We start from the raw sequence: 25,723 nt of genomic DNA, 5'->3' as shown, positions 1-25,723 counted from the left end.
CATCTCTCTGGGAAACTCAGGCCTCCACCCTCCTCTCCCCAGATCAATGCTGTCACCACAGCAGTTTGGCATTAGAAGAGCTTTTTGACTTCTGTCTCCATCAGAGAAGCTGAAGCCTTGTCACCAACTCCATAGATGGGTGGCTGCAGGTGTGGTGAAGAGCCTGGGTCAGCCCCATGTCAAGTGTGCTCCTGTTCTTACTCTTTGCTGTTGGTAGGCTCATGGTGGCCATACACAAGTGAACCACATTTTGGAGGTGCCTATTTCTCTCTGTTAATTATTTGACTAAAACAGCTTTAAACCACTGTGCTCTGCTAGATCCTGCTATTTATGGGGATTATGGTTCTTAACAAGTCACTCCAGTCTGACTACATAATCATAATTACAGATTATGACTGCGTTGACAGCTTCAGCATTGAATTTTTTATTTCAGTTCTACAATGGAATACCTTCCTGAGAAGTCACATCCTAAGAAAGTCTTCAGTTAAAAAAAACCATGAGAGGTAGACAAAAACCAGCAAGACACAGAGAAGAGAGATACAATACCAAGAATATGGATGCTCCTCAGCAAACCTCTCTCTGCCTGGCATTATCTTTCCCTCACTTACAGAAAGCCAAACCTCTTTATCTGTGGCAGTAAATCAAAATTAAATTCAATGGAATATTTTGTGTACGTTAGATGTGAGACTATTCTATTTTCTTATAGCACTTCTATTTTCTTATAGCTTTTTCTTTGGCCAACAAATCCTAATTCATTTTAAAGTGGAATTTAATTTTGAGATTAAAATAACCAAAATTTTTATGCTAATACAAAATGGTACATACAAACTTAAGTAGGACTGTAATTAATTAGTTCTATATACCACATGATTACATAAGTTTATTAAGCGCAGAAACTGACTGAAAACAGTTAATTTGTTTTTAGAATTTTTTTATACTCATTTAGCTTCTGCCTATTCATCTATGTTTTAGCTATATTTTCTGCAAGATTTCTTTCTTCTTCAGGCAAAATGAAAATCAATATTAGACATTAATTAATAACTGTATATATAGCATAAGGCTCATGAAATAACATAAGGAGCTAATATAAAAATCATTTAACACATATAAAAAAACCTTTTCTATATTAAATCACGCATTTCAGAAATATTTCACTTGAAAATTGGACAGACAGCTGCTTTTAAATATCTACCAACAAAAATATCCTTATTGTTCTACCATTTTAAATTCTCTTATGAGTTGTAACTCAAAACAAGAGCACACAAATAAAGATCATAATGAGCACTTAGTAGAATTTGAAATGGCCTTTGAAAATAAAATAAAATAAAACCTACTGTTTGAAATCATGATTGTTTCAACATTTTTATATTTTTACCTGTCATTCAACTGGTAGTCAAGTTGAAATGATCTGATTTTCTACGTGAGCCTCACTTTTAGGGAAATGAGCACCAAGATGTGAAAGTTAAGCTTTGCTTTATACATAGCGACTTCTGTCAAGACAGAACATATTACACTTCAATTTGTGCTATCCTGGAAAGCTCTTTGCCCAGCAAAAGGGAAACCTTTTTCTGATTTTTCAGATAATTTTTCTAGTTCTTTCTCTAAGTGACTTCAATTGTTTTCTCATGCAAAATATCCATAGGCAGGAAGTTGCATGCAAATGCTAAAAGTGCACAGCTGTAACGCTATTATAATCCCCATCAGTGCTCTGTTCATGCATGTTGACAATGCTATGTGGAGCAGAGATCATTACTGACCTTCTAGAAAGCAGGCAAAGGCACAAACAGGAAGAAAATTAGCAGGCCTGTCTGCTGCTGTCCAAAGCACTTGTGATAGCAGCAGAGAAACCTGCCTCCATGCTCACATCAGACGTCTGAACAAGGGAGGAAGAAAGCATGATGCTCCACCAGAATCAGACAGTCCTGGGGAAAAGAGAGCCAAAAATACATGCAGAAAGCCCAGCCACCTCAATGAACACACTTTGCAAAACGGCTGCGATTAGTTGAGGTCATGAGGAGAGGTTGGAAAATGGTTAAGAAAGTGGAAAGCTGTGTCAATCATACTTGACTGGTTACAGCAGTACTGAAGCTTTCTGTTCATCATCTTACTCAGGATCCCTTGGATTTCTTCAAGACTTCAAACTGTCCTCCCAGCACTTTGCTTTCTCAGGTAACTGGCATAGCATTCCTAGCAATGTGTCCGTACTTCGCAACCTCCTCAAGTGCGGGATCAAGTCACAGGTGCTCTTTTTTTTCTGTGCTGGTTTGCCTTGTAGTCCATTCACATAGATCTTCCTCCAGTTCTGAGTGGCATCAAAAAATTAGTATTTTTTCCTCAACTGGGTCTCCATAGCAGCAATACCAGGCTTTTCAATCAGCTGGTGCTGCTCTGGATGCTGATGGCCCTGATCTAAACATGATCAGTCGTGGGATGGGCAGGAAACCTAGAGAAAGGGTAGCACAGAGGTGGGCCATTGAAGAAACAAGAAAGAACAAGGGTTGTGGGCAAAATATTTAATCAGAAATATCTCCTGCTAACTTCAGAATGAGGATTCACAGCACATATGGAGCTTTTTTTTGATAAAAGCTCAAACGACTTTGCCAAAGAGGAGAGGGAATGCAAAGAGTTTAATTACTGTTTCCCAGCACAATAGGTAGAAAAGTTGGGCCAATGTTTAGGTCTTCTGAATTGCTGTTCACTGGTCACAGCAGATTGCACTAGCAATGGCAAAGAAAAGAGATATATACTAATTGATCCTTAAAAGGAATTTATCCCCAGGAGCTAATTTCACTACCTTTAAAGTAAGGGTAATAATAACTGCTGCTCAGTTCTGACATATGTAACAGCATTACACTTAGGAGAGATCTATTTTGCTGGTATTATCATGTTAAATGGTGTGTGGTCATTGGTAAACAGATGTAAAATTTCCAGGCTTTCAGTTGGAAAGGGAAAATGGAGAAATAAAAGATGAAGTTAAGTGAATAGGATATTTAACTCCTGTGCCCTTATTTCTGAAGTGACGTAAATGGAAGACATATTTAAACTTTTCAAATCAGGACATTCCATTAACTGGAAAAAACAGTGAGTGTGAGGAATCCATTATATGGTGATATAAAGTTTAGTACCAGACAGCACTTACAACACAAAAGAAAGTAAAAAAAAAAATCACTTAACATATGTTCTCAGTGTAAGCCATGTGACTAAAGGGGAAAAAATGGGGACATATGTTAACTGCCTTTTGAATACGGTAAAAGTAAGCTCAAGTAACTCAGGACTGAGACGGTGAGAAGTCCCATGAGAATCCAAGAGTTTTAATTCCTTGTTTCACCCCTTTTCCCACTGCGTTTAGCTCAAGTGCACCATACATGTGAACTCTACGGGAGTTTCTTTAGTGGAGGTATAATTTAGTATAATGACTCTAAATGATATTTTATACCACCAAAATGAGTAAGTCCAAAAGAGGGAAAAGCTGAAAACCTGAAGTTTTCATAGGAAGTAGGCTGCAATTTGTAAATATTTTTGTTGAAAGAAATACCATGTTAATTCAATAAACAAATTGCACCAGAAATGCTCTGACTTTGTGGCATCATTTTTTCCCCAACAGAAATATCCTCAGCAAAGAACAACTCCATCCAGCATGTGGAACTCAGATGCTGGAATTTATATATAGACTATATCAGCTTGTTTTCATGACAGAAAATGAAAGCAGAGCAAGCCATTGTATGTGGTATTGTAAGAACAACTGAATGAACATGGCTGTGGGAGGCCTCTTTGAGGGCTTAGTAGGGTTTCACCAGCTGTACCTGCTTTCTAGTTTTGCAAGAAACATATGTGAATATGTTTCAGCATATGCAGAGGCATCCAAAGAATATCTCTTGCATACGGACGAACACACTAGGAACAGCAAATAGGCTTTACCCTGCATGGAACTTTTATCCCCTCTTCTTCACTCCTTGGATGAATAGATGTATTTTTAGATCATAATGCCAAGTGCTTCCATTGAGGAAAGAAAACGATTAAGTGAAAAACTAGACAGCCTATCCATACTTAGCATTTTTTCTGTGTTAAGAAACACTCTACTTCATCAAGCAGATGCAGTGAAGGTAATACGGAAACAATTCATTCTTCATTATTCCCTTAAAAGGTTTTGTGAGCAAAGTGAAAATAAACTGCAAGAAAATAAGTCCAGGTTTGTCTAAAGAAACTGCATGAGAACATTGGTGTCTTCTATGGAAAGTGTTGTACTTTTCTAACTGCTTTGATCAGTAAAAAACCCAAACCCTCCTATTACTCGCTAATTATAGGGTAGTAGAAAAAAATGTCTAAGGCATCTGAAGAGTCTATGTCCCAAAAACCTTCCAAATCAAAATAACTTGTGACCTCATGAAACAAATACTAGGATAAATGTGCTCTGTGCTGCTGGCTTGCACTTTAAGCAGCTGCTCTTGAGTCTGTGGACTACACAGACTGTCATAAAGATATGACATATATAGCTTATTCACAAAAAAAAGAGCTTTTTACTACTCTCCATTAATGCTATATAAATAGAATTTGTAGTGAGAAAGTCAAGTGCTCACCCCCACATTTTAAAAACACAGTGTATTAGTGGAGCTACTAAATACTTTTTCTTCAGTGTTTATGTTGATATTTTTAGAAAACAAGATTGACTGTATAGTTTGCTGCAAAATTTCCTTATAACCAGATGCTCTTTTGAGACCAGAGTCCTGCTGACTGGCACAAGAAGCATCTGGCCAGCTGTCAGGATTGATTTGGCTCAGTAGAAACTGGCAGCAATAACAGAATGGAGGAAGGCTGCAATTACACTAGACAGTAACCCCTCCAATTCCAATAGTTGTTAGCATAACAAAATACCCTTGACATCTGGTAAAAAAAGAGTGGATATAATGCTTGGTTCCTGCATTAGTGAAAAAAGATTTCATATAGTTGCACCCGCACTGCCTTGTCAGCACCCTAAAAAAATCATGCAGGAGTTAAAAGTGGAAACCTGAGAAGAAGGATATTGAGAGAGAAAGAAAAACAACCTGAGCTTCCTCCCTAATCCTTCTCACTAGCTGCTTCATGCATAAGCCTTCACACGTTTTATTCTGTGTGTATTAATGACTCAGATTTGCAGTGTCTTTGTAAAACATTATTTTGGAACTTTTTGGACTTTGCTTAAAGTACTTGAATCCTCATAGGACAGAAACCCCACATTTTAAAGAGAAATAGGCTGGAAGGATTCTTTCTACAGCCTTCCATGAGAGCTGGCACCAGCTGCAGTCAGCTGGCACATGGTGACTCCACAGCAGTAGGTATGTGTCACTTGTTTGATGTCAGCTCACACTGACATTAACCAGACTGCAAGGTAAGAAGATACAAAGGGGAGAGGGGAAAGAAGACTATATCCATAAGACCTTTTTCTGCCATCTTATTCAGCTTCTTCTGTTTGTACTTGAAGGCCATTCTGTTCTCCGGTATTGAGAACACTTGTATAAACATATGGTTATTTCATCTGTAAAACTGCAAGATGTTGAGAGGATTTTAAATAACAGAGCTCCTGAAGACAGCAGGAATGTAAAATACCACCATATTGTCTTTCAGAAATATAGGTCCACCACGAAAGCCAAAGTGAACTATTTAATACTTAACTGAAACTTAAGGTTTCAGTCTGTTGCAGAGCCAATAGCAGTATAATAACCTCATTGAGAGCATGTACTAAAGTGCAAGAGACTGTAAACTTCCTCTTGTCTCACAGGAAGGGAGTACTACTCTTTCAGGGGAAATACTCTTTTTTTTTTTTTCCTGAGGTAACTGAGTAACGTGGAGGTTGTTAAATTCCTTATAGAACAAACAAAATTGTAAAACTCATGGAAAACTTAGATAAATATGTGTCTTGGGGTGACTTTATGATGTGTATCCCCTATCGCCGCTCTATGCTCAGACACTATTCCTGTGCCTTTCTGTGTCTTTAAAACTGTGTGTGAGAGAAAGAAAAAAAAGCCAAACTTTTCAAAGCAGAGTGTGCTCCAAGGTAAGTCTATCTCTTCTGTGTGCTTCTGCGGTGGCAAGAGTGGAGGAAGCACCCTTTCCTGATTTTCAGCCAGCTTTTGGCTCTGTTTCTCTGGAGAGAGGTGGAGAGTTAAACCTTTTTTTCCCTGTGACTTTGGCTTCTTCTTCTCTTCTGGAACTGTTCGGAACACACCGGGAGACCCTACACTGTTGGCCCGGAGGTGGGGCCAGCGCCAACCCAGCCCCAAAGAGAGGAAGCGAGAGACCACACCCACAGAAAGGACTCTGAAAATTTACCACTTTCTCTCCACAGTGAGAGGTTTTATTATTTGGCATTATTCTTTTGCCATTGTGCATTGTCTCTGTTAAATAAATAGGTTTTTTTCCTTTCATTTTCCTCAGAGGAAAATTCTTTCCGAACCTGGTGGGGGAAGGGCAGCTGAAACCTGCCTTCTTTCAGAGGACATTCATTTTGGACGTTCCTCTGAATTTGTCTCAAACCAGGACAACATGAAACTTGGGTAAAGGATCAGATTTTCACCTCTAAAGAGCAAATTTATATCTTAAAAAAAAAAAAAAAAATAGATAGCTTTCAAACCATAGATATTTTATGGTAGAACTATTTCCCTACTGCTGTGTGTGTGGACTGTTTCACTTTAATAGATGTATCTCTGTTATGCAAACAAGCACATATTCCCATACATCTCCACTGAATGTGTAACTAGCACACTAGTATTTTTCTTGGCTGCTGATTGAATATTTCTTTTCATTAGAATATCCTGGACTGTTCTAAACACTCTTCCTTTACACATATAGATGCATCACTCTTTGACAGTCATGCTGGAACAACTGCTTAAAAAGTCGTCAAGAAAGGCGGTGAACCAGCCTGCATCCCTGAGGTCTTGTTAATGGAGACAGTGTGCTTTGCTGGTTCTACTGCCATTGTCATAAAGACTTGGTGTTTTCCATGGCTAAGCATGCAAGGGGTTAGATACTACTCAAAGCCTCATTACTTTTATTTATTAGTACTAAAAAGCCAAAGAAAAATTATACCTGTCTTTTTTAATGTTGTCTCTTACTATGCTTGTTTACTTTAGCTGCTAAAATGCTCATGGCAGGAAGCTATCATTGAATTACTTTCCAAGGCAGAGCACACTGAAAGTTTGGATTGACTCTGCTATGTATCATAACTCATGTGGAAACCACAAAGGCTTCTCCAGACTAATAAGAATTAATATTATCTTGAATGAATGGGATTTCTGAGTGTTCTCAAAAAAAAAAATTTACATGCTTAGATTACAAAAGACTGAATTTTTGTTAACTCTCACAGAATTAAAAAAAAGGTTAAGGTTGGAGGTGACCTCTGGAGGTCATCTGGACCAATCCTTCTGCTCAAGCTGGGCCACCAAGAGATGGTTGCCCACGAGGCTTTTGAAGATCTCCAAAAATGGAGAATGCACAACCTATGTGGGAAAGATGTGGAAGTGATCGATCAATCACCCTCACAATCAAAACTGTTTCCTGATGTTCAGAGGGAATCTCCTGTGTTTCTGTTTCTGCCCATTGACTCTGGTCCTGTCACTGGGCACCACCGAAGAAAGCCCGTCTCTGTTCTTTTCACACCCTCCCTTCAGGTTCTTGTATATATTGATGACATTTTCCCTAAGCCTTCTCCAGGCTGAGCAGTCTAGCCATCTCTGACTTTCCTCACAAATGAGATGCTCCTGACCTTGAATCACCTTTGTAGCCCTTCACTGCAATCTCTCCAGTATGTCCATGTCTTGTGTAACATATAGCTTGTATGAAAAGTTCAGCAAATTTTTGGTATGTAGTCATATTTTTAATATTAAAAGTGTTACAAAAATGTTATATATGAATGTTAAAAATCTGAATAAATTACTTGGAGATTAACAGAAAAACAAGCATCGATCAAAATTACATAGCAGCTAGATGTTCTGTAATCTGCTTTTGGTCTCAGGTTTTACAGAAAAAAGACGATGTTTGAGAGGACAGAATATTATGTCCTATTTTTTCTAGAATGGATTCTATTAAGCAAAGAATAAAGTGTCTGTTTGCACCCTCTTAATAGATTTAAACCATTGGATCAATAGTAAGGGATAAACTAAACCACTTAAGAAGGTATTGCATTAATAAAATCCTTTGCACCTGTCTCTGTAAAAGAGGATAAACAGACCAGAGTTTCAGGGGGTGATTAAGAGAGCATCAGGTTGCAGTGAAAGGCTTAAAGGGGACAAATTAGCCTTTGCTGTACATGGAGATAAGGCACAGGGCTGCAAGACTGAGCTACACATTACAAGCTTTTACAGGCAGATTAAAAGGTTTTGGGTTTTTTAAAGATTCCAGGGGGATATCACATGACAAAATATCTTGAGGCTGTTTATATAACTAATAAAAAAGATGGTAAACTACTGTGCTGGAGCTACCCTTAAGGGCTGCTTGTTGATCTTATTTATTGCAGCCAGAATTATACTTGATTCATAGCTGTTCTTGTATTCATTCTGTAGAAAGCCTTCTGGGACATGTGGGGAAAATGTGAGGATTCAGTATGATTTTATTTCATTTTAATATTAAAATGTACTAGTTGTAATACTTTTATGAGCTTGTTAGTTTATAAATACAATCTAGCCACAGTCACCGAATCCCCTATGCTCATGCCTTTCACATTCTTATTCCTTCTCAGATGGCTGCTGTCTTCAAACTTTCACAAAGCTGTGGGCCAAGATCTTTTATCACCTAGTCTCACTTCTTAGAGATGGATACACACAGAATTTTACCCCTATGTTGTCACAACTGACTTTCTGGGGTTATAACAAGCAAGCACTGAAGGAGATCTGGCTTAATATGTATATCACAAAAATTTATTTGGTAAACTACAGAGTAACAGGTCTTTGTAAATATTTGAAGATGGTTCTAAAAGAGAATGAGAAAATGGCAGTAAATGGCCAGTTTTCATTGTGGGTGGAGGACACCAATGATATTCCATAAGACTTTGTGTTAGCCCACATATCATTCAAGATACTCATAAATGACCTAGAAAATAGGTGAAAAGTGAAGTGAAAATATTTCTGATGTTACTTAGCCATTTGAAATAGCAAAGACCAGGGTCAACTATGAAGAATCCACCAAAGAATCTTAGAGGATTAGGGAAGAAAATAGCTAGTGAAATGCGGCCAGTGTAGGTTAATATAAAGTGTTGTTTATGGCAAAGAACCACCTTTCCTTTTGAGTCCATTTCTATCAATTGAATAAATTATCTTGAAGTTATACCAGAGAAGTTGTTAAGATATTAGGTGAATCTCAGTAACAATAATTACTGAGTTCTTAGAAATGAAGCATAGAGTAAAACAGAGAATGTTATTATAAAGCTGCATAAAGCATTTTTTCTTACTCTATGTACTGAAGTACCCAGAAAAAAAAATGATAGAGAGGAATTGGATAAGGTTAAGAGAAGGACAACAAAGAATATGAGAAGTATGAAACAGTGTCTTTACAAGGAATAAATAAGTAGTCAGGGACTCTTCTGCTTGAAGAAGAAATGACTGAGGGGGAAATGATAGAGCATGTAGAGAACTGATCTATTGTTCTCTGCCCCTTGACAGCAAAGGCACTAGTAGGCATCAAATGAAGCTGTCAGCTGTCAGGTTCAAAACATGGTTACAGATAGAGTATGCATCACCTTGACACCGAGTATTGTGGATGATAAAAATGTAAATAGGCTTGTAGGAAGACTAGACAAATTCATGTCAGAAAAATCCATACAAACTTTTTCTGCTTCAGGAAGTCTTGTAGGCTTGAAGAAGTATTACCATATGCTGTTGGGTTTTTCCTCTGGATGTTTACTTTTAGTACATGCTGGAAAAAAGCTCCCATGCCAACTTAATCTTTGGTTAATCTTTTTTGATGTCCTAGTATCAATTGCCACTGTGATGCTAAAATCTACAAAACCTAACAAGACAGCTACGAAAAAAGAATGAAGGCAATGGAGGTATTTATTGAAAATGAAAGAATAAAACTCTTTTTTTTCTCTCTTTTGAACTGTCTTGAGTGAACTGTTTCACCTAGAGTGTTCTTCAAATCACTTTATACCTATAGGATTGCTTTAGGGATAAAGTTCTGTAGTTTAATATAGGTAATCACTCTAACCCAGCCAAATTTTCAGTCAAATACATTGTATAGTAGGCATTTGAGAAATAAATGATAACCTCATATTCAGGGGACAAAGGAATCAAACATCTTCTGACTTCAACTCTGGTTGACATGAAAGAGTACAATCATAGAAAAATAACTCAGTGGTAAGCAGCGGGCTTGAGGTTCAACCTGCCCTGCTAAGAGTGCAGATATTTACATGGGAGCTATACATGTCTAAACACCACTATAGTCAACAGAGACTCAAGGAATCCCTCCATGAGGAGTAAGGGAATGATTCAATGAGTGGGATATTCAGATACATAAGCCAAAGAATATCATGCCATTTGAAGTAACCAGAAGCATTTTCTCAGATAGGAACAGATACTATCCTAGACCAACAACAGAATTGTATTCTTCTGGGCTCACAGCTGGATGCTTAACAGCATGTGTGAAAGCATCTCAAATGTTTAAGCAACTTAAATACATCCTGTGTGCTTCCCTGAGGATAAAGTGGTCAGTCTCTACACTTCATCAGCAGTATGAATTATATTAAAATTATATAGAGCATAAATATATATATAGCATAAAATAGAATAAATGGAATAGTTCCAATTGGAAAGGGACCTACAAAAACCCCTTAGTTCAACTACCTGACCAATTCAGGGCTGACCAAGTTAAAGAATGCTATTAAGGGCATTGGGCAAATGCCTGTTAAACACTGGGGCATTCACCCCTCTAGGATGCCTGATCCAGGGTTTGACCATTCCCACACATCCTGTCATCACATCCCAGAGAGGAGAGATCAGCTCCTCCCTCTCCACTGCCCCTCCCCAGGAAGCTGTAGAGAGGCAAGAGGTGGCCCCTCAGCCTCCATTTCTCCAAACTATACAATCCTGAAGTCCTCAGCCACTCCTCACAGGACATGACTTCCAGTCCTTTCAGCGGAACTGCTGCCCTCCTCTCAATGCATTCAAGGACCCCAACATACTTCTTACATTGTGGGGCCCAGAACAGCACAGACTACTCGAGGTGAGGCTGCACCAATGCTGGATACAGAGGGATAATCCCCTCTTTTAACAGGCTGATGATGCTGCTTTTGATGCACATCAGGATGGGATTTGCCCTCCTGGCTGCCAGGACACACGGCTGACTCACACTGATCCTGCTGCCAACCAGCAACCCCAGACCCCTTTCTGCAGGGCTACTCTCCAGCCTCTGTTCTCCCAGTTTATTCTTGTTCCCAGCATTACTCTGTCCTAGGTACAGAATCCAGCATATGGACTTGTTAAATTTCATCCCATTAGTCATAGCCCAATGCTCCAATGTATCCAGATCGCTCTGCAAAACCTTTTGTCCCTCAAGAGTGTCAACAGCACCTTCCTGTTTGATATTGTCAGCAAATTTGCTAATGACATGTTCAGATCCTTCATCCAGATTGTTGATTGAAGAGGACTGGCCCCAGGACTGAGCTCTGAGGAATGCCACTGGCAACTGGTCACCAGCCAGATGCAGCTCCATTCACTACAACTCTTCGGACTCTGCCCTTCAGCCAGTCCTTCACACATCAGTTACAGTATTAGTAACATGTAAAAATTTGCAAAAGGATATAAAAATAAACCCATAAAAACTTTAATTCTAAACATCTACAGTGCACTTACGGTTGACACAAAATCCCACTGTGATAACATAAAATGTATTTTCATATTTCAAAATTCATTGTAAATACTTTAAATATACTTAGAAGCAATATGTAATGAAAATAGCATTTTCTGAAAGTGAATTAAGGATAGTTGTGGTAGTTACTGGCAGGTTATAATAAACCTTAACACATTCAAAATGAAATAAAGAGATATAAAAGCCATCTTATAATTCAGCAAGCCATTTATAATGAAATATGCATCTTTTAAATAAAGAGAATGCATTAGCAGTAGTTAATATGTTAAAATTATTCCTTTCTCTAAACCTGTTGTAAATTATGCTTGCTTATAAATATATTAATTTTTCCTAAGTCATTGACAGACAATCCTTTAATACACTTTGAGATATCTATTTCTTATTTAAGCCTTTTATCTTCTGCAGTTAAAGTCAGTACTGTTTCTTGTATAACATTTTAGAATGGCAAAATTGTTTGAAATTAATACTCCTTATTTTGGAAATCTTAAATATGAAACTTAGAACACATTTTTTAATTATTTGTAACAAGGAAGATAGTGCAGTTGTACTTTGAAAACTAATAATTTTTCCGTCATCATTTTCATGGTATGAGTCCAATTTTCCATTTCTGAAGGATACATATAATGTTGTTAAATTTTGAGATTCTGATGTCAAGATGCTCTGGCATACTTCCTTCTGACTCCGTATAAAAACTCATAATGTTTGCAATGTTCTTTATTTGAACATACAGTCTTCACTTGCCAAAGTAATAAACCCATAACATTTATAAAACTGCCTTGAGAACCTTGGAAAATGATATGGAAATCTGGAATATGTCACTTTTTATTAGGTGACTTTGCTGAATATACCCACAAGTTCCTGTCTCTTTTTATGGCACATTATAATTTATGGCTTTTACACTTTGTTATAGATATTGTATATTAGTAGGACTGGAAAAGTCTTTTGTGGATTCAGGTGGATGCAGAATTTCAGGAATGGGATGCTGTGAAAGTGCTTCAGGACTATATTTCTGTGATAGGATTGCCTGCCATGGGCGATAGATAGATCTTTGTTCTGCCCAAGCCCTTGAAGTGTTCAAATGCTGTTTGTGAGGCCCCACTTACAAGGCTCTGCAGAGACGCTTGTCTGACGGCAGCTTTTGCCACTGGTTGACAAGAGCATGTCAGAATTAAGAGCGAGTGTGGTGGCCTGTTCCCTCCCTAGCCTTGGCCACTCCCTTGGTTTCTCCCTATTTGTTCTGTACCCCAACCCTGCCCAGGGACTTCCCCCGGGCCCCTGACAAAACCACCCCGCACTCAGCCCATGTAGTCTCTCCACCTCTGAACGTCGCGGGGACAAGATGTAATTAAAGTTATCTCAAACCCTCATGAGAGACCCTTCTCTACCTTCTTTACCATCCACTGCATTGTAATGCTGCTGGCTGCCCGAGCCAAATCGCAGGGCTGTCCGAAATGGGTTCCAGGATGCGATCAACCGCATGGCCCTAGGAAACCCTCGCTGAGCTTTCAGGCTGCAGCAGCCTGCTAGGCAGAGTCCAGAGGTTACAACAAGCGAGGAACTTGTAGGAGTACAGGGAGGGGCAAACACGATACTGTATGCTACTATGTTTGTTGTATGCAAGACATAACATTAATGAGTTGGGTTTTCATGTTATTTTCCATCTTCTACTTCCTGTCTAGAGCCTGTTTTATGTGTGTCTCTGGTACTGTGGGATAACAGGTACAACAAGGCAAAGAAGAAAAGGAAGGCTTCATTACTCTACATACAATTTGAGAAAGGTGTTGCTGTTTTATAGAATAAAAATTACAGATTTATTTATAAAAAAGGGGTATTGCAAAAATGTAATATGTATTTTTTTCATAGTGCTGATATTTTCAGCCCTATTCCTTTTTAAACTATCCTAGACCTGATATGTTACTGGTTTTATGTATTTAAGTAATTTTTAATAGCAGGAATTGCTTATAGAAAGAGCACCCTTTGTGTTCTTCACTTCTAGTTTACTTTTACAAATTGCACCTCTGATTGTGCTCATCATATATTAAGTCAAAATGATGTCTTCCTGATTTAATTCGTCTTGCCTCAAAGGCCACTGAAGAAAATGTAGGGATTTCATAGCTTTCCTGTTGCTGAAAAGTGCACAGGACTGACATTATTATTTATCTTCTGTAATGTATTGAATAATCAGGGAAGTAACTTTCCTCTCAGCCTTCCCTCAGTAGAAGACTTAAAATTAAATGACAGCAAAGAGGACTGGCCCCAGGACTGAGCTCTGTTACCAGTTTCACCAGTACAATATTTGCATAAGGACTTAGAATTTATTTTCACTATGACAGCAATTTGGGAAAATAATTCCATAATTTTTTTTATCTCTTTAGACAGCTTGGACCGGCTACGTATCACTGAGTTATGAATAATGGGGTTTATACCTACATTGCTCTTTCCAATGGAAAGATACAATAAATGCCAAGAATGCACATTTGTCTTATCTAGGCCTGTAGGTACTTGAATCTTAAAGAAGGAGGGGAATTAGTGTTATCTTGTGTGGTCTTAATTAAGGCATAATTTCATGCTGAATTGCCGTAACATCAGCACTGCTGTGACAACATTAGAGTTCTTTTATATCTGTGTAGTGAAATGTGGTAAAAAAGATCAGATACTTCTTTTATTTCAAGTGATTCTTTTTTAGGGGAGGAGGCATTTGAGAACTACAGATTAACTGAACTCATTTATAATGCAGATGATCAAGAATTTTTTGAAGGATGTGAAGGATGTTCATCTCTAATGACTGTATATATCGTAATGAGACTAAAAGTGTAAAAGAAGAAGCTAAGAATACAGGGAAGGGTGGGATCAATCTTATCCACCCTCAAAATACATATTATATGTCATTTACATCTACATACGAATTAGTTGTTTTGATTCCATATATATTCTTTGAAAAAAGGACTCCTGGTTGCAGTTCAGTTATGCTAAGATAATAAAGTCACTTGACATCTCAAGCTAGATAAAGTGGGTCCCATCCAATCAGTCTCATTAAAAATTTTAATGGTCAGTGCATCTAGTTTAAGAGAAACAAAAATGCATGTGGAGAATAAGTACATAAAGCAGTAAATAAACAAATAATCTAAATTACTCTCAGGAGCATTGTCTACATGTTTGCCCCCAGCATGTGTTGGAGGGTGCAAACCTGGGCCAAACCTGATGAGGAGCAGGCAAATAATTAAATTATATGGACAACCACAGTGGACAATGTTTGGGCCTATCATAGGCCCTGATTTGTATGCAGTACAGATGTGTCTAAAGATCCCTCCAGACTAGAGCTAGACTCCAGAGCATGCCCAAACACACTGACAAAAATAAAAGAGATTTTGAACTTAGGACACTGAAAAGATCTGCAACAAACTGCACCTAATACTGATGTGGAGTAACGTGTGCCCTATTTTCAGGGTATGGATGGTTCCCTGAAGACCATACAGAGATTCTTTCACAGCATTCCATTACTTGAGTTTTTGCTGTGAAGGATGAGCGTTTAACAGATTTCTATACCTTTCTGTTACAGATTAATTCTTGATAATCTGGTACAGATCAGTGTGATCATAAACTAACATAGGGGAAAAACACAATTGCAACATACAGACAGGTTCAGTCTGGTCCTGTCTGCCGTGTCCCAAAGGGACTTACAAGGGATAACAACCTGGGGAAATGTCATCTTTTTGCTTGACTGAGCAAAACACGCTGAATGGCTCTGCACAACCTGGCTCAATATATGCTAGAGAGAAAAAAAGGGGTTAATTTCATGATGCATATATGTCAATGGCTCCTTTTTGTCTGTTAGGTCTCTTAATGAAGAGGTCTTGCCTTTTAGAAATGGACTTAGGCTAAATCTAGCTATTTGAATAACAAGGTTTTAACTCATTCTTTTGGATGCCTCGGATACAAAGATATTTCATTCCATTTCATTGACCTTATTTTGCAATTTACTTTCTTTACATATGGACTCTCATTAAAAAGAAACTAGATACATATTTGGAAAATGTTAATAACTAAATGATATTTCTATTTGCTCAATTCTGAAAAGTAGATAAGGAAGAAATAGTGCTAGAGATAATTACAAAATTTCAATATTTATAGAAACCAGGCACTTGTGTAGATAATAAGACAATTCTCAATGTGCTTTGATGATGATGAAGTGCCAGTTTTCTGTAAATATTGAAATAAGGTAATTATCACTTGAACTGTTCATTATTTATCTGGTTTCAAATCACAATGAATACAGTCAAATTGCCATTTTTTCATATGAATGTGGAGCTAAAAATAAGTATTGTGTTAACCTTCTGTATACTTTCGTTTTGGAAGTAGTTTGAAAAGTGTTTTACAAGATGTAATGAGATAGAATCTCTACACACATAAGGAAGGACAAATTTTCAAATTTAGTTTTGAAGTTAAGAGACCAGGCTTCCTAAAAATGAGCTATCCAGCAGGTATTAAATCTCTGATCCCACAAACACTGACAAACAAAGATAAATCTATTTACCATATATGTGCACAAGTCTAGTAAATAAGAGCAAAGAACCTGTCCTGAGTGGTTGAGTTCTGTACTTTATATGCCTGCAGTTGCATTAGTCAATCTGAAAAACATTTAGACTCTTTTTGATCCAACTGCCTTTGTTGTTTCTGCTACTTTGATGAGAAGGCTGTTTCAGAATGTACTTGTTCAGGAAAAAAACCTTTTAATTTACCCTTAAAAATTAATCCTGAATACTTGATAAATATTTATTCTCATGCAATATTACTGAACACATATGTAGACATTTGCAAAAATAAGTCTTAGCTTGTACTGTGCAAGGACTATATATTAGCTTTGTTCTTTATACAGCTTTAATTACAGAAATAAATAAATGAAGTGTAGTTTTCATAGGTAACAAGACACTACAGCACTCTCTAAATGTAGTTATTTTCAGGATTTCTTATAATGCATTGACTGACACACAGAACCACCTGCAGATAATAATTTGGAAACATAGTAACAAGAGCAGTATTGAAATGAAAATTAGCACACCAAACATAAATTTCACTTATGATATGGTGATGCCTACAAAACATTAATCTTTGTATTATTTAGTGTCTGAACATACTGCGCTCAGAATTATACTGTATTTTTTTAAGACCATACAGAGCACATTTATTTAGGTCCAGATCCAAAAACGTATTTTGCTCAAAGATTGAAGGATAGTAAATGTCACCCCCTGTCTTCAAGAAGGGCTGAAGGAGGACTCAAGGAACTCAGACTGGTAAGCCTCACCTTGTTCCCAGGGAAGATGATGGAGTAGCTAACTCTGGAAACAATTTCCAGGCACATTAACAAGAGGAAAGTCATCAGGAGTAGTCAGCATGGATTCAACAAGTTGAAGTCATGCTTGACCAACTTAAAAAACTTGTATGATGAAGTGATTGGCCTGGTAGATGAGGGGAGAGTGGTGGATACTACTTGGACTTTGGTTAGATCTTTGACATTGTCTACCATGAGGCTGTTCATGTACTGGCTGGACAAGCAGACTGTGAGATGGACTGAAAACTGACCTCGTGGCTGTGTCCAAACTGTGGTGATTGGCAGTGCACCGTCCAGCTGGACACCAGTTATAGTGGTGTTCACCAGGGGACAACACAGGGTATAGTCCTGTTTGACATCCTTAGTGATCCAGAAGATGGGTAAGACTGTACCCTCAGCAAGTTTGATAATGACATCAGAGTGGGAGATGGGCCTAATGTGTCAGAGAGACATGCTGCCAGCCAGAGAGACAGGATGGAGAAATGGGCCAACAGAAACCTCATAGAGTTCAACAAGGGGAAGCACAAAGTCCTGCACCTGGGGGGAAAAACTCCAGTCACTGGTACACGCTGGAACAGACAGAAAGCAGCTTGGCAGAAAAGGACCTAGGTGTCCTTCTGCACATTAGTCTAAACATGACCCAGGAATGTGTCCTTGTGACAAAGAAGGCCAGTGGTGATGCCAGCAGGTTAAGGGAGGTGATCCTACCCTTATACTCAGCACTGTGCAGCCACACCTGAAGTCCTGTGTTCCGTTCTGGGGTTCCCAGTACAAGAGAAACATGGACAAAACAAAAGCAATCCAGCAAAGCGCCATGAAGATGATGCCAAAGATGCTGGAGTATTTTTCTATGAAAAAAGGCTGAGAGAGCTGAGACTGTATAGACTAGAGAATAGAAGGCCTGTGGGTGGATCTGATTAATGTTTTCAGTGGTGCCAGTGACAGGACCAGAGGCAACAGGCCCAAATAGAAAGACAGGTGGTTTCCTCTGAACATCAGAAAATGTTTTTTGGTTGTGAGGGTGACTGAGAACTGGCATAGGCTTCCCAGAGAGGAAGATATTCAAAATCTGTCTGTACAGAGTCCTGGGCAAGCCTCTCTAGATGTCCCTGCTTGAGCAGGAGGGTTGGTCCAGAAGATCTCCAGAGGGCCCTTCCAACCTCAACCATTCTGTGATTCTGTTTCTGTGACTTTTAAGCAAATAAGTGGACCAGTCTTCTGTCATACTAGATAAAATTACAAAATATTTCCTTCCACTGAAAATCAGATATGTTTCTTGTTAAAAAAAATATGATCGTGATATCTTAAAACATGTTTGTTCAGACTTAAATTTGCAGTGAAAGGAAGGAATGGCTGAAGGCTGGATGTCCAGGAGTGCTCTTTCAGGAAGACATTTAGCTGTCAGAGTGCTGCCTCTGCAGGGGTTGTACATCAGCAGACTTTGTGAACTCTTCTGCACTCAACAGTATTTCATTTTTCTCAACAATATGCTATCTCCCACCAGCTTCTGAAGCCTTGATCTAGCATTTAAAGCAAAGGTGAGTTAGTGTCAGTCTAATATGCATAAAAATGATTTGAGATGAAATATTTTTCCTTTTTGTTTTCCAGAAAGCAACAAAACTTTATCAGAGAATCTTTTAGAAATAGAGAAAGACTAATTTGCCAGACAAAACCTTTCAAGTCAATAAGATATTTCATTGAAGAACAGTTAAAAGTAAATAAAATATGCCTACAAGCTCAGGGTCATAAGATCAATTCCTTTTGAAGAAAAACTGTGCTTTTTTTTTAAATTAGGAAATTGGTAGACTCTATAGCTGACTCCTGTGAGAGTCTTTGGACACAGGCTTTTTTAGTTTCTGACTAAACAGGGCAAGAGTTTTGATGACGCAGGTGGGATTCACGCATCTAAACATGGGCAGGTAACCCCATAGCACCCAAAATGTCTGCCCAAAGCTGGTTTTATGACAGGGACACACTCTGCTGACTCTATAGCTAGAGACCTAGGCCACAGACTCTAAAAGAATGAAAGAGTTTAAACAATGTACAGGATGCAGAAATAAAATTCTATGGTTATTATATGCAAATAGTGGCAGCTTTCTTGAAAAAAAAACACCAAACAAAACAAGATTAAGAATACAAGAATAACATTATCACATCTTCAGCAGTTAAAAACCTGAGAGCTTCAAGCTATTCACCCTAAGCATTACTATAACATTTTTACAATAATTATCAGATTTTTAATATATATAGAAAAGTAAAAGTGATTGGTTAAGTAATCTGTGGGATGATGTGAAAAATTACATCTACAAAACAGCTTACACTTTTTTTTGATCTCTGGTCTTACACAACAATTTTTCTAAGGCTATATGGATTCTTAATAGCTTTTCCATTTCTGCCTTGTAAATGCATGTGCCATGGCTCATAGGCACATGTTGGTGTGTATGAGGTTATGTACAGATATTTAAATTTTCACAGGGGGAAAAAAAAAATAAATATGTGTATGTATGGGTGGGGGTAGCGTAACAATGCTGCAAGGATGTGCACTTCAATTCCAGAAGAAAGGAACACAGATGGGGAGTGACTCAATACTGATGAAGTTAGGAGCGTACTCATGTAAGAGCCAGTTGTATATTAGCCTCAACTCTGCAATGCTACTCCTGTTTAAATGGTTAAAATCCTGGTTCTGCATGGGCCGCTAACAGCTGGAATTTGTGTCCGATCTGACCACCTTCAGACAAGGACAGGGATCATAACTGTTCATAGCATGTTTGTAGCACTATAGCTTACTACAGCATGTATATTATTAAAACACACACGGAGCATACGATGCATCAACCAGAATCAAAATCATTATTTTTACAGCATGTTGCTTTTAAGTATAGTAAGACAAATAGGATAGATATGAATGACTGCATTAAAGCAGATAGGTAGCCCTCTTTGTTCTTACCTATGCTTCATTGCTAAGAAATTTTGATTTAATACCTCTGCAATTATTTCAGGCCTTACAGGTGTCTATCTGCTTTTCTAACTCAGAAAATGCAAAGCTTAAGAGTCCGTAGAATAGTACCGTACTGTGACTTGGGACTTTCCATAACACTGAGGAGAAAGGATATTTTTTTAACAAAGTATCCCCAAGTTACATATTATTTAGATGGATCCAAGCTGCTAAATTTACATTATTTCCATTTGCCAGATGTATACTTGACCTTTTGTGTTTGTTCATGTGCATATTTTACATCCAAAAATATTAATTTTTCTAAGCATGCACATGAGGGAAGAATAATAGGCAATGTTTCTCTGGGCTCACTCATAGGCACCAGAGAAACTTTCTGGCTCAGATCCATCCTTTTTACATTAACAAATCTAAACACCACCCTGCATATTGGCCTAAGAAGTGAAAGAGTCCCTCTCCTTCCTCTGTTTGTAGGAGAGAAAGTAAGCAGGATAAGGCAGATTCGATGTGCACCATCTGATGGAGCTGACTGAGCAGTATTGATACAGACAGACTTTAGAAGAGATATGAGCATGATCTGCAAATTAAATTGTGTGGTTGTGTCTGTATAACAACATCAATCTCTGAAAATTAAATCTTAAATAGCTATTGATAATCAAATCTTAAATTAAAATTTTCTGCATTTAATTTATCATAACAGAAATGTTGTAGGTATTATATCCTATATTTTTAATATAAAATAAATTATACTTATTGATTTGTCAAGCTAAGTTTTAATTGTAAGGGGATTTTCATAAGAATAAGGGTGTATTAAGGAATCACAAATTTTCTCATTGCTTTCTTCACTGAAGAAACACAAAGCTTAATTGCTCGTGCCTTGGCTTTGTACTTTTTCTGAGTAATAATTCAGTGAGTCAACAGACCTATATGTATCTTTGCTGAGAATGAAAAAATTCAGTCCCACTGAATCAGGTGATCTATACTCTGCAACCTTCTCTTTAGCCTATGTACACTGTGACAGTTAGAGGTCAAACTACCAATTTATCTATTCAGACCATGCTGTCTAAAAAGGGAGTAATACCTATAAAAGGGAGTATAATTATTTCTGAAAGAGCTACACATATATTCCAGGATTTTTGTAACAAAACTTCAAGCTGACTTTTAAAAATAGTTAGTAAAAACAGAAAGGTAATTTGTGGATTCTTACAGGTAATGATACATACTCAAATAGCTATTGAACAACAAAAATGCAGTTGTCAAGAAAGCTGAAGGAGGTAATAGTATAAATATAATAGAATAAACTAAGCTAATTAAGGCACAGAAGAATGGTATGGTAAAGAATTCAGGGAGCAAAAACATTCTTAAGGGGGTTCCTCTTACACCCCTTCTAGGGAACCTTCATGCTTCATTACCTCTCTTAAAAGCCTGTACACAAACACATGATGCACAGGGAATAAACAAGAAGAACTAGAAATCTATGTGAGGTCGCAGGGCCATAATCTCATTGCAATTACAGAGACATGGTGGGATAGCTCACGTGACTGGAATGCTGCCATGGATGGCCATGTACTTTCTGAAAAGGACAAGTCAGACAGCCGAGGTGGTGGAGTTGTTCTTTATGTGAGAGAGCAACTGGAATGTATTGAGCTCTACCCAGGCACAGACAAAGGAGATAAGAGATTATGGGTAAAAATTAAGGGACATGCTGATATGGGTGACACTGTTGTGGGTGTTCACTACAGTCCACCAGATCAGGAGGAAGAGGAGGAGGAGGTTGATGGGGCTTTCTGTGGACAGCTAGAAATATCTTCGTGGTCACGGGCCCTGGTTCTCCTGAGGGACTTCAACCACTCTCATATTTGTTGGAGGGACGACAAGGCTTGACACACAGGAAGTTCCTGCAGATCATTGAAGATAACTTTTTGGTGCAAGTGATGAAGGAGCCAATGAGAGGTGTGTTGTTGGATCTTATACTAACAAGCCAGGAGGCAATGGTTGAAGATGTGAAGGTTGGAGCAGTCTTGGCTGTAGTGACTGTGAGATGGTGGAACTCAAGATCCTGCTTGGAGGAAGCAAAGCAGTAAGCAGGACTAGAAACCTAAATTTACAGAGAGCTGACTTTAGCCTCTTTAAAGACCTACCCAAAGAAATTCCATGTGTTAGGGCTCTAGAAGAGAAAGGGATCCAAGAGAGGTGGTCATTATTTAGGCACCATTTCCTCCAAACTCAAGACCAATGTATCCCAATGATCAAGAAATCAAGCAAAGGGGGCAGCAGACCTGCATGGATGAATAGGGAGCTTCTAGTAAATATCAAACAGAAGAAAGAAATTCATGGGATGTGGGTAAAGGGAGAGACCATGTGGGAGGACTATAGGAACACTGACAGAGTATGCAGGGATATGATGAAGAAGGCCAAGGCCCACTTGGAATTGAGTCTGGCAAGGGACATCAAGGACAACAAGAAGGGCTTCTTACAAGTACATCAGCAGTAAATGGAAGATTGGGGAAAATGTGGGGCCGCTGCTGAATCATACGGGTGTCCTGGTAACGAGGAACACAAGAAGGCAGAATTGCTGAGAACCTTCTTGGCCTCAGTCTTTACTAATGAGCTCAGCCCTCAGGAGTCCCAGATCTCAGAGGAAAAAGAAGAAGGCTGGATAAAGGAAGATTTCACCTTGGTCATACGGGGTTGGGTTACAGGACAGATAAGCAGAATAAACATCCATAAATCCATGGGCCCTGGTGGGGTCTACCTACAGGTGCTGAAGGAGCTGGCAGATGTTGTTTCTCTGCAGCTCTCCATCATCTTTGAAAAATCATGGAGAATGGGAGAAGTGCCCGATGAATGGAGGAAAGTAAATGTTACTCTCATCTTCAAAAAGCATAAGAAGGAGGACACAGGAAACTACTGACCAGTCAGTGTCACCTCCATCCCTGAAAAGGTGATGGAACAGATCATTGTGGAGGTCATTGATGCTTAGGTTTTAACTTTTTACAAATTTTAATATTAATAGTTAAATTATTTTAATATTTTAAAATATTATATTTTTCAAATTCTGTACTGCCTAGTTTGTAACTCTGAAGCTTCTTTTAGCCTGTTAACTACTGTTCTCTCATGCTGGTTAGACATAACAGGCCTCTCCAAGTTTGCTCTCTAAGGACACCCAGATTGTCCTAGGCTCAAAATGTGTAAACTAACATCTTAAGAAAGGGAGTAAACTTGGGAAAATTACATCGTTAACTGAAGTTTTAATTGGAGAATTAACCCTAATATGCAAATGGACCAAACTTATAAAAGTGTGAAGAACTCATGACCTGGGGTCCATCTTGGGTGTAGCCTTTTGACTGCCCAGGGTGTACCTTTGAAGGCTCTTCAAATAAATACCTACCTTTATTCCCTTATTCTTGTCTAGTCTCTGTTTTCAGGTGGCCACCTCAGGCATCATCACTACCAAGCATGTAGAAGAAAAGAAGGTCATCAGGAGTAGCCAGCATGGATTCACCAAGGGGAAATCATGCTGACCAATCTAATATCCTTTTATGGTGACATAGCAGGATGAATCAATGAGGACAAAAGAGTGGATGTCATCTGCCTTGACTTCAGCAAGGCTTTTGACGCTGTCTCCCATAACATCCTCAAAAGTAAGCTCAGGAAATGTGGGTTAGATGGATGGACAGTGAGGTTGACCAAGAACCGGCTGAATGGCAGAGCTCAGAGGGTTGTGATCAGTGGAGTAGGATCTGGTTGAAGGCTTGTAGACATTTGCATTCCCCAGGGATGAATACTGGGCAAGTGTAGTGTCCTGCCTGGGGAGGATTAACCCCAAGTGCCAGTACAGGTTGGGGGCTGACCTCCTAGAGAGCAACTCTGCAGAGAAGGACCTGGGAGTCTTGGTGGATGACAAGTTGTCAATTAGTTGGCAGTGTGGTCTTGTGGCCAGGAACTCCAGTGGTATCCTGGGGTGAACTGGAAGAGTGTGGCCAGCAGGTCCAGGGAGATGATCCTCCCCCTCTACTCAGCCCTAGTGAGGCCATATCTGGAGTGCTGTGTCCAGTTCTGAGCTCCTTAGTACAAGAAAGACAAGGAGGTACAGTGGAGAGGGTCCATTGGAGACCACAAAGATGATGAGAGGTCTGGAGCATCTGTTATGAGGAGAGACTGCAGGAGCTGGACCTGTTTAGTCTAGAGAAGAAAAAACTGAGTGGGGATCTCATCAATTCACAGAAATATCTCAAAGGTGTGTGACAAGAGGATGGTGCCAGACTTTTTTCAGTTGTGCCCAGAGACAGGACAAGGAGCAATGGCCATGAACTAAAACACAGGAAGTTTCACTGCAAATGAGGAAAAATTTCTTTATATTGAGGGTGGCAGAGCACTGGAACAGGCTGCCAAGCCTCTGTGGGTCACTGAGTCTCCTTCTCTGGAGATGTTCAAAACTCACCTGGATGCATTCCTGTGTCTCCTGCTCTAGGTGACCCTGCCTTGGCAGAGGTGTTGGACTGGATCATCTCCAGAGGTCCCTTCCAATCCTAACAATTATGTGATTCTGTGTTAATATATTAAAATGAAAAACAATAGAGTACTGTGTGATTGAACAGCTCTAATTTTATTATAAGGGCAAAGGCAGCCAAAATCTCATTTGGAAATTTACATATATGACCAGAAGGTTGTAACCAAAACATTTCCCTTGGATAACTCATGTATGTTAAAAAAGATGAATAGAGATGTATAGCTTGTTTTCTGAGCTGGTGCTTGCTGTGGTCTGTTTGGCATCTCCTGTAAAATTCTAACTGTAAATCAAATTAATCCAATAGTAAGCTCAGATGCTTAAGAATAAGACTTGAGTGCCATTTTAGAGATTCTAGGGTGTCCACAATGGCTTCCAGCTGTGTCTCTGGAGGGATATAAAAGGCAAGTTCATAGTCACCACAGGGGAGAACTAAAATGAAAACTGGTTATTTTCAAGCTTATTTAGCATTATTTAATGTTTATAAAAAAGAAACCAAATACCAGAAGCTTCGTAGATACACACAGACATCTCTCATCTTTAAATGGTGTGGAATATTTTCTATTTCTACATGCTTTACTTTGATGTACATAAATTACTGGAATTGTCATGCCCAAACTCAAGACCTTGTCTAGTAACTTGGGCATCTCCTAGTCGAAATTGTCCGAGGCATCATAGCTGAAGTGACAATATAGATAAGGGGTTGGAAACGCGGTATAAAAATCAACAGCTTCCTTGAAATTTGGCCTGCTACTTGTAACAATTGAATTAGCCAAAAATGTAAATATGGTCCTGCTTCCCTCAAGGTAAAATAGAGGATATTATAAAATCTACTTATTCCCATCTGATTTTTATGAAAAATTTAAATTAAGTTTGTCAATGTCATAGTGCTTTTTACATTTATAATTTACTTATGTCTTGAGGCCACTTCAGAAAGGTGGAAAAACATATGCAAATACTATTCCTTACACTCAATGAAGAAAGACAGACAATTCTAGAGACTCAGAATAGAAAACTATTGTAAAAGTTATTAACTCTTTCTTCATTAATCAAAAGAAGAGCCTGAGGGAGCAGGTCCTTGAGATTAGGCCTAACCCCT

General features: G+C 38.6%; 1 protein-coding gene and 1 long non-coding RNA gene across 5 annotated transcripts in view; both read right to left on the bottom strand.

The window, feature by feature from the left end:
- The window catches only part of GPC5 (glypican 5), a 626,060-nt gene that overhangs the window by 106,652 nt on the left and 493,685 nt on the right, over positions 1-25,723 (bottom strand). The gene's annotated exons all lie outside the window — the stretch shown is intronic.
- Positions 13,083-24,660, bottom strand: LOC116439929. Its single transcript, XR_004238340.1, has 3 exons — positions 24,525-24,660; positions 20,168-20,173; positions 13,083-13,093 (listed from the first exon to the last, which is right to left on the bottom strand). It is a non-coding gene; the product is annotated as an uncharacterized LOC116439929 (long non-coding RNA).

Source organism: Corvus moneduloides, chromosome 2 (assembly GCF_009650955.1).
Source record: "Corvus moneduloides isolate bCorMon1 chromosome 2, bCorMon1.pri, whole genome shotgun sequence".
In the NCBI taxonomy this organism is placed as follows: domain Eukaryota; kingdom Metazoa; phylum Chordata; class Aves; order Passeriformes; family Corvidae; genus Corvus; species Corvus moneduloides.
This window is presented reverse-complemented; position numbering and strand designations above follow the sequence as displayed.